The following is a 9,364-nucleotide window of genomic DNA, read 5'->3' on the forward strand; positions in this document are numbered from 1 at the left end:
ATTGATGTCCTTCTTAAAGTTCTCCATTATCATCATGAGGTGCAAATCTTGCTTTTCTGGTGTATTCGGATATCCAGTATTTGCTTTGGTGGGATAACTGGGCTCTGAAGCTGCCCAGTAGTCTCAGTTTCTGTTGCTTGGGTTCCTGCACTTGCCTCTTGCTTTCAGGTTGTCTCTGGTGTTAGCTTGTCTTGCAGTCTCTGACAGTGACTTGACGCCCCCCCCCCCGCCCCTGTAAACCTGTGTGTCAGCACTCCTGTAGACCTGTCTTCTTACAGTCAGTGCTGGGTTCAGAGGGCTGTGGGACCAGTTCAACTATGGGCCAGGCAGATAATGGAAGGGTCCTGTCCCAGACTGCTCCTGGGTTTGTGTGTCCTGAGGCTTCCATGTGGTTTTGCTTGGAAGAGAAGAGTCAGAGTCGGTCTTACCTCTGCTCTCAGGAGTGTTAGCGCTCCTGATGACTGACTTTCAGCTATTGGCCCAGATAGAAACCAGAGGGTCCTGCCACTCACTCCTCCTAGCTTCCTGTGCCCAGAGGGCACTAAGCAGGTTACTCTTTGACCAGGAATGTGAGCAGAAGTGATGGTCTCCCCTGAGCTCTCAGGATTGTCCTCATTTCTAAGAGTCCAGATCTCCTCCCCCAACCCCCATGAAATTTCGGTAGAAATCTGTAGGACCAGTTCAGCTTTGGGCAAAGGCAGAAACCGGAAGGGAAAATGCTTACTACTGGGTTCTATGTAGAAAAATCTTAGGAACAATTTGAAGTTCAGAAAAGCACACTCATTAAAAGATGGGACCATTTATGGTCAGGGATCAAGAAAAATAGCAAAACTGACTGACATGACTCTCACTGAGGCTGGACTGGTGATGATTGATTTCTTTTACCCATATTTTTGCTCTCAGCTTCATGATATGATTTATGAAGGATTGCTGATGAGCAGATATGCATTATGAGGACGTAAGGTAGATATGACAGATTTTTTATAAAAATTCAGATTTTTAGATTCAAGATTTTTACAAGGTTATGTTTTAAGATAAATAATAAAATAATTTCTTTTTCTCTGTATCAGAAAATTGCTGCCTGCTAGTGAGAGAAAAAGGCTGAGAAAACTACTTTACTTGCTTACATTTTGTTAATCTATAACAGTTTGTTTAGTTACAAATGTACATGGGTCCTTGGGAATAATTAGTTTTATTTACTTGTATAATAATATTATTATTTATTAATAATAATATTTTAATATTTAATTTATTAATAATAATAATATTATTTCCTGTAAAAGTTACTGGAGAACACATTGCTCTTTTATAATCATTAATTAGAAGGAAAAAACTGTGATCACATTGCAATGTTATACTGCTTGAAAGATTTTGCTGGAATATATTATAAGGGTTTATGATTTGCAAAGAAAACAAGATAACCCAGACTCAAATAATACGCACCAGCAAAGAGCATTTATTCTACAAAGAACCGGCATGCAGGGATCTACCGTACTTCAGGGTAGAAGAAAGATATGTAGACATTGCAGGTCCAATTTACAGCCTGTTAAGGTAGGAGTGGGTGAATTTTACCTTTCTTTCCCTTGATTGGTTGGCTTTTTCTCCAGGAGTATAGATGCCCTTGTGATTGGTTAAGGCTTTGGGGGATTTTCAGGGACTTTTACTGACTAATTATACATGGCTCAATTTAGGTGGTGAGGCAGCCTGTGGAGCTCCTGTTTGGCTGCCTGTGAGAGAGGGGAACAGGTGATTTAGATGCCCCTGAGATTGTTTCATGCTTGGTGGTGGGAGAGTTGACTGATCATAGACCCAAGCACCACCAACAGAATACAAAAGATAGAAGGAAGAATCTCAAGGGCAAAAGATACCATAGAAAACATTGATACAACCATCAAAGAAAATGCAAAATGCAAAAAAGCTGCTAACACAAAACATCCAGGATATCCAGGACACAATGAGAAGACCAAACTTAAGGACAATAGGTACAGAAGAGAGCAAAAATCCAAAATTAAAGGGCCAGTAAATATCTTCAACAAAATTATAGAAGAAATCCTTCCTAACCTAAAGAAAGAGATATCCATGAACATACAAGCAGCCTACAGAACTCCAGACTGGACGAGAAAAGAAATTCCTCTCATTATATAACAGTCAAATGACAAACTGAAAAAAAAAGAATATTGAAAACAGTAAGAGCAAAGTGTCAAATAACATAAAGGCAGACCTATCAGAATTACACAGACTTCTCAACAGAGACTGCGAGAGCTAAAGATCCCGAGCAGATGCCATAGAAACTGAGAAAACACAAATGCCAGCCCAGGCTACTATAAACCACCAAAACTCAATTATCATAGATGGGGAAACTAAGATATTCCATGAAAAAACCAAATTTGCACAATATCTTTCCACCAAATCCAGCCATACAAAGGACAAGAGACGGAAAAGTCCAACACAAGGAGGGAAGTTACACCCTAGAAAATGCAAGAAAGTAATCTTCTTTTAACAAAATCATAAGAAGAAGGCCACACAAACATAATTCCACCTCTAACAACAAAAATAACAGGAAGCAACAAGCACTGGTCCTTAATATCTGTTAACATCAATGGACTCAATTTGCTAATGAAAAGTCATAGACTAATAGACTGGAAAATAAACAGGAGCCAGCATTTTGCTGCACACAGGAAACACAACTCAGTGACAAAGACAGTTACTATCTCAGAGTAAAAGGCTGGGAAACAATGGTCAAAAGAACCAAAAGTTATCAAAACAGATAAGAAAAGACACTTCATGTACATCACAGTAAAAAGTTCTAACAGGGTGAAGTCTCAATTCTGGAAATCCATGCTCCAAATGCAATGTCACACATATTCATAAAAGAAACATTACTAAAGCTCAAAGAATACATTACACCTCACACAATAATAAGAGACTTCAATAGCCCATTCTCATCAGTGGACAGATCATGGAAACATGAACTAAACAGACACAGTGAAACAAACAAAAGTTAAGAACCATATGGATTTAACATGTATCTATAGAACATTTCATCCTAAAACAAAAAATATACCTTCTTCTCAGAACTTCATGATACCTTCTCTAAAATCAACCATATGATCAGTTACACAACAGGCCTCAACAGTTACAGGAAGACTGAAATAATCCCATGAATCCTGTCAAATCATGATGGATTCAGTCTTATATTCAATAACACAAAAAGAAAAGAAAGCTCACATATGCAGGGAAGCAAACACTCTACTCAATAATAACTTAGTCAAGGAAGAAATTAAAAACCTTTTGGAATTTAATGCAAACTAAGGAACAGCATACCCAAACTTATGGAACACAATGAAAGCAGTGCTAAGAGGAAAACTCATAGCTCTGAGTGCCTTCAAATCAAAACTAGAGATAGCATACACTACCAGTTTAACAGCACAACTTCAGCAAACTGAGTGTATATAAAATTAACTCAAAAATATCAGTAGCCTTCCACTACTCAAAGGATAAACAAGCTGAGAAAGAAATTAGGGAGAAGCTTCACAATAATCACAAATAATATAAAATATCTTGGTGTGACTCTAGCCAAACAAGTGAAAGATCTGTATGATAAGAACTTCATGTCTCTGAAGAAAGAAATTGAAGATCTCAGAAGATAAAAAGATCTCCCATGCTCACGGATTGGCAGGATTAATATAGTAAAAATGGCCATTTTGCCAAAAGCAATGCACAGATTCAATGCAATCCCCATCAAAATTTCTATTCAATTCTTTATAGAGATAGAAAGAGCAATTTGCAAATTCATTTGGAATAACAAAAATCCCATGATAGTGAAAACTATACTCAACAATAAAAGAACTTCTGGGGGAATCACTATCCCTGACCTAAAGCAGTCAGTTAGACAGACAGAGCAATAGTCATAAAAACTGTATGTTATTGGTACAAAGACAGGCAGACAGATCAGTAGAACAAAATTGAAGCCCAGAAATTAACTCACACACCTATGGTCACTTGATCTTTGACAAAGAGGCTAAAAAAACATCCAATGGAATAAAGATAGCATTTAAAAAAAATGGTGCTGGTTCAGCATGTAGAAGAATGCAAATAGATCCATTCTTATCACCATGTACAAAACTTAAGTCCAAGTAGATCAGGGACCTCCACATCAAACCAGATACACTTAAACTAATAGAACAAAAAGTGGGTAAGAGTCTCTATCACATGGACACTGGGGAAAATTTCCTCAACAAAACAACAATGGCTTATGGTCTAAGATCAAGAATTGACAAATGGGATCTCATAAAACTGCAAAGCTTCTGTAAGGCAAGGGACACTGTCATTAGAACAAAATGGCAACCAACAGATTGGTAAAAGGTCTTTACTAATCCTACATCTGATAGAGGGCTAATATCCAAAATATACAAAGAACTCAAGAAGTTAGACTCCAGAGAGCCAAATAACCCTATTAAAAATGGGGTATAGAGCTAAACAAAACATTCTCAGCTGAGGAGTATCAAATGGCCGAAAAGCTCCTAAAGAAATGTTCAACATCCTTAGTCATCAGGGAAATGGAAATCAAAACAACCCTGAGATTGACCTCACATCAGTCAGAATGGCTAAGATAAAAACTCAGGTGACAGCAAATGCTGGTGAGGATGTGCAGAAAGAGGAACACTCTTCCATTGTTGGTGGGATTGCAAACTGATACAACCACTCTGGAAATCAGTCTGGAGATTCCTCAGAAAATTGGACATTCCACTACCTGAGGACCCAACTATACCTACTCAAAAGATGTCCCAACATACAACAAAGACACATGCTCCACTATGTTCATAGCAGCCTTATTTATAATAGCCAGAAGATGGAAAAACCCAGATGTCCTTTAACAGAGAAATGGATACAGAAAATATCGTACATTTACACAATGGAGTACTACTCAGCTATTAATAACAATGGCTACATGAAATTCTTAGGTAAATGGATGGAACTTGAGAATATCAACCTGAGTGAGGTAACCTAGTCACAAAAAGTGAATATCATCACACATGGTAAATGGATATTACCATGATAAATGGATATTAGCCCAAAAGCTTGTATTATCTAAGAAAAAATTCACAGACCATATGAAGCTCAATAAGAAGGAAGACCAAAATGTGGATGTTTCAGTCCTTCTGAGAAGGATGAACAAAATACTCACATGAGTAACTACAGGGACGAAATGTGGAGCAGGGAGTAAAGGACCTCCATACACTGACCCACCTGGGGATCCATCCCATATGCAGCCACCAAAGCCAGTCACTATTGCTGATGCCAAGATACGCTTGCTGATAGGAGCCTGATATGTATGTCTCCTTAGAGGATCTGCCAGATCCTTACTTATACAGATGAGCATGCTTGCAGATAATGATCAGACTGAGCATGGAGACCCCAAAGAAGGAGTTAGAGAAATGACTAAAGGAGCTGAAGGAGTTCGCCATCTCATAGGAAGAACAACAATATCAACCAACCAGACCCTCCAGACCTCCTGCAGAGTGCAACCAACCAAAGAGTGCAAATGGAGGGACCCATGACTCCACCTGCAGAGGATGGCATTGTCTGGCATCAATAGAAGGAGAAGCCCTTGGTCCTGTGAAGGCTCTTTTCTACAGTGTAGTAGAATGCCAAGTATTGAGGTGGGAGTAGATGGGTGGCAGTGGGAGCATCTTCATAGAAGCAGGGGGAGTTGGCATGAAAGAGGGAGAAAGGAGATTGCATTTGAAATGTAAATATATAAAATATACAATAATTTTTTTAAAAAGAATTCACTTTTTGAAGAAATATAACCATCTTTCCTTGAAGATATGGAGAAAATTTTGATTAGAGAAGCAGAGAATAAAAAACAAAGGATTTCTTGTGTTAAAATTAGAATAAAGTAAGTATAATACTAACAAAATTTTCCCATCTAAGCTGACAATGTTTCCTCCAAACACAAATGCCACATTATAAAATCCCCTAAATCAAACATGAGAAACCTTCTTTTGAGATGCCGGTCAAGGTATATAAGACATTCTCAAACATTACAAGCTATTGCTAATACCCTTGCTTGCCCAAAAGAAGTTGAGGTAATTCCCTATTTTTAAATACCATGTACTTCAGACAAAGTGCTCAGTGGGCCAGAGCTGAAACTGACTTTAAAACCTGTCCTATTGAAGACTAGGTGCATGGTTTAAGAAGCTTTGCATAAAGTTTTACATACAAACATTTTACAAGCTTCCAAATGAGGGAAGTAATCAATAATCCTATCCAGATAGGATAATACCGTTGAACCACAATGATGATCCATACAGAATGATAATCCTAAGGATACAATAATAGCATGTCTACTTTGGTAGTTACCTACAGTTCTCTAATTGTACTTAGGATTTCCTTAAAAAGAGGAAAGCCATGCCTACTACTAGAAACCTTGCAAACTTCTCAGGGAAAGTAAAGTCATACATCTTGAATTAACAACCACCATTTTACAAAACCAGCACAATCCCTAAATACATTCTCACTATTTGACCTATAACCACAGATAGGTGTAGTCTTCATCTTCTTCAAGGTAACTTGTCTTTGCAACAGATAGAGACCATTACAGAAATTTACAATGAGTCAGAATATAGAGTTGTGGAGCAAAGTCCCAGTAGACACATCTACAGAACAATTCCTGTACTTGAAGCTGAAAAATTGTTTTAGGAGGGGGAACTAGAAGAGCTAAAGTACCTGGAAGGTTGCTAATGATTTTCAGATTGAGTTTCCTTAGTTTCAGAAATTTCACATTCAAAATCTCATCACCACAACTGCTATACATGACCTGATCAAGGACTACAATAGACATTCCAAAATGGATGGAGAAGAGACCAGAGAGCTTCAGTCTTACACAAAGAACTACAGGCAACTTAAGAATGCTGAGACTTGGAGAAATTGTCTTTCCAGGAAAGATAGCACCACTTTGTTATCTAATAGCAAATGATCATTCCTGCAAACATATGTACAAGTAACATTATATGAATGGAGTAGGTTGTACTTATGAAGGAATATTCATACATACACATGTACACACACATATGTAACAATTAATGGAAAAGGGCCATGAATTTGAAAAAAAATTAAGGAATTCTGTGTGGAGGTTTAGAAGGAAGAAAGAGAAGAGAGAAATGATGAGATTATATTATAAGCTTTAAAAAGTTAATTTCAAAAAAGCTTTATGTGTAACCACATTCAAGTGCAGTGTGGCATGCCAAGAATATATACATCTAGTTTACTGATATAGCTCTGATCCAACTTTGTAATACATGTGCAAATATCGAATAAACTGCCTACCACATTAAACAAGATTAAATGCATGAAAGCTAATTTTATTTACTCTTCTACTACAGATGCATATTACCATTTGAAAACTATAAAAAGTAGAAGTATAGTGTAATTATTGAAAAGAAAAGTCATAATGTAATTATCAGATGACTAAACGATGAGCATAGAGAGGAGTGTAGATCAGAGACATAAGTTCATCTACCTTGTTCCAGATCAGTAACATTTTACTCCTTGTTAAACTGGCCAATATTAAGAGCAACTTTTCATTCTTAAAAGGAGTTAAACTTAAGAAATCAGCTTCCCAGAATAATATAATGACTGACGCCTTTTGAAACCCTTTCATCAATGTATATTTTTCTGTAGCACAAAATACATTAAAATGGTAAGGATTCAATTTTTGTATTCTTAACTGCTACAGAATATAAATCTGTAGTATAGTGTTAAAATCTCTTTTTTGGAGGGAATGAAAGAAATAGTGAGCACTTCAAACATACACATCATCCAAAGACATATAATGAGGATATGTCATGAGTATAATGTAACTGTCTGGCTCTATTTCTTTGCACCCTCCCAAATCTAAAAGTGGCATTGCTTTCAAGTTCTAACCAAAAACACATAGAATGAACTTAAATACAATGTAGTCAAGAACCAAACACCAGAAGTCTAGCTTATAATCAACACGCCCATCCCATAAATACAGGAGAAATCCTGTGGAGTGGTAGAATTACAGGGAGAGACCAATATTTGCTTTGGCAGATGTTGAGTCTGTGCGAGTAGGAGCACAGCTGTATACAGAATGTTTCCGTGTTTCTGAAACTGCTGAATTAGACATAAAAGAATATCCAATTTCAATGTATCAGAAAAATTTAAAGAACAAAGTACCATTTTGTCATTTTTTAAAGTGTGTAGAATAAACAGTCTACATTAGACAATTTATGATTTTGTCATTTATAATTTGTTGTATGGCCCCATCTTTGTTACACCACTGTAGTTCTTTTCTAACTTTAGATGTTTCATGCTTTCTGTGCCACAAAATGAAAAGCTGGTGATCCTGCAGTCTAAGGCATGATTGATGGGTTACATGTGAGTGGGAATTTCAATACAAGTGGAATGTCTCATAGCTGACATTAGAAAAGTTGTGCTGGAAAGCTGAGAACCTAGTTTGAGAACTGAGAATAGGGAGTTTACCCATGGGGCCATTCAGTTCCTTCTACTTAGGCAGATATGGTGCTTCTTGAAGAAAGTTAGGTCCTTAACACTTGAACGGAGAGAGCAGGAGTACTTCACCTCCAAACCAGGCTCTGCCAAAGGCATTTCTTAGAACACTAAGGATTCAGTGTGTGCCTTCTTGCTCTGTCTCAGACTTTTCAGAGTTCCTTTGGGCTGAGTGATCATATCCTGCCACCACACACTGGTTCTAAATTGAGTTAGGGTGTCCAACGCCCTACTGATTCAGTCTTAGACCTACTTGTGTTTCAAGTATTAGCTTGACAGAATTATTTTCAAAAATTTAAATCAATTGCATTTTCAAATTTAATTTAGCACATCAGAGTATCAATCCTTAAACTCCTTATTCATTTTTTTCAAGTTTTAATATCAATACAATTTTTAAATGTTTTGCTGGTGTATTGGATTAATTGTATGTGTCATGGGCATAGAATGCTAGCAAGCAGAATGATCTGCCACTTACCCTTGACTCTGGCTCCAGGAGTCCCCTGGTAGATCTTAATATTTAAAATCATAAATTTCTAAGCTCCACCAACTAGATGTCCTTCCTCAGCATTCTCTATGCCTTAGTGACTTTCACGTGTTTAGAGTGGAAAAAGAATTGTTCCACTGTAGTACTGACTAAAGTGACACTCCTTCCTCACTTTACTTCAGGGTTTTACTGATGGCTGCCTCTCCCCCTTGCCTTCACACTGCAGCAACTTCCTCCTCATAGGGATATGAGAACCCTGCCTTCACAACACAGTTTATTGTTCTCTGTTTTGTTACAAAAAAAGTTTATTTTTCTTTTTAAAAAAAGCTATTTTAAAGCAAA

Source organism: Rattus norvegicus, chromosome 9 (genome assembly GCF_021556685.1).
Source record: "Rattus norvegicus strain SHRSP/BbbUtx chromosome 9, alternate assembly SHRSP_T2T, whole genome shotgun sequence".
NCBI classification, from domain to species: Eukaryota; Metazoa; Chordata; class Mammalia; order Rodentia; family Muridae; genus Rattus; species Rattus norvegicus.